We start from the raw sequence: 1,233 nt of genomic DNA, 5'->3' as shown, positions 1-1,233 counted from the left end.
AAGACCATATTCCTGGCAGTAGAAATCCGACAGTGAGCTTTGTGTTAGTCTAAAGGAAAACCATTCAGGGAAAAGATTAGGTAACATACTATATTTTTTTCACTTGTATATATATATTTATTGAATCTGAAATGCAGAACTGTTCTGTGAACAATGCTAATTTGTATTACCAATTTGTTTTGATTCTGGCAGAACGGATAGATTTGTTCAAGTCTCTACTTGTTCATCAATACTTAGCTTGGTCTCTAACCACAAGTTTGTTTCTTTTTTAAAATCATTATAGACAAAGCTGAGTTAGGCCTGTGGATGCTTTGTTTCCTGTTAAACAAAGGTCCTTTTTTTCCAGTATGGGGACCTCTTCTTTGGAAGAGCGGCACATACTTCTGGCCTATTGTGACCAGATGTCATGTCAGTTTAAGCAGTAGCTCATAACGGTGTACATTCATTTGAATATATTTCATGGAAGGACAAGTTAACAATTTTTATTCTATACATAAGTTATTGTCTTGTAAGTGATGGGAAATTACTAATTACTTTGCACATAATTTCACTTTTTGTTATTAGTGGCTTTTCAAACAATTACATGGTTTAATGCATTTGGCAATTTTTAAAAACATGAATTATATATATGTGTGCAGGCAGGGCCGCATTAATCATTGGGCTAGGCGGGGCTGAAGCCCCGGGGCCCGAGCAAGGAGGGGGCCCGTGATTGGCTGTGGAGTAGATTGACGGACATCGGTAGCGCCGATCGCAAAAAACCCACCACGCCCCTCACTTTTTAGCGCTATTATTTAGTGGAGTTTTCCGTAAATTCCATGCATTACCATTAGAGATTAAAACGTCACATTTTAATTTGTTTTACCAATCAAATGCATTTATTATATATTTTACTTTTGAACAAACTGTGCACGTAGCCTATCTATCAGGTGATCGCTGCGCCTAATGTCTGCATTCACCTCTCTTCACTTCATTCTGGTGTAATCTAGAAATGGTCATGCAAAGAACAATCTTCGATAAGTAAAAATCGAGAAAAAAAATGAGGAGAGAGGGGAAAACATGAGTTAGTCACTAAAATCCGCAGCTAGTTTATTTTACTAAAGCTGATGATGGAGTGGGAGTTGTGGAACCGCAAATGGACCGGTGTTACTGCTTATTCCGTCTTTCGGATGAGACGTTAAACCGAGGTCCTGACTCTCTGTGGTCATTAAAAATCCCATGGCACTTCTCGTAAAG

Source organism: Sinocyclocheilus anshuiensis, unplaced genomic scaffold, assembly GCF_001515605.1.
Source record: "Sinocyclocheilus anshuiensis isolate Anshui unplaced genomic scaffold, SAMN03320099.WGS_v1.1 scaffold1341, whole genome shotgun sequence".
NCBI classification, from domain to species: Eukaryota; Metazoa; Chordata; class Actinopteri; order Cypriniformes; family Cyprinidae; genus Sinocyclocheilus; species Sinocyclocheilus anshuiensis.
Note: the sequence above shows the minus strand (reverse complement) of the source record.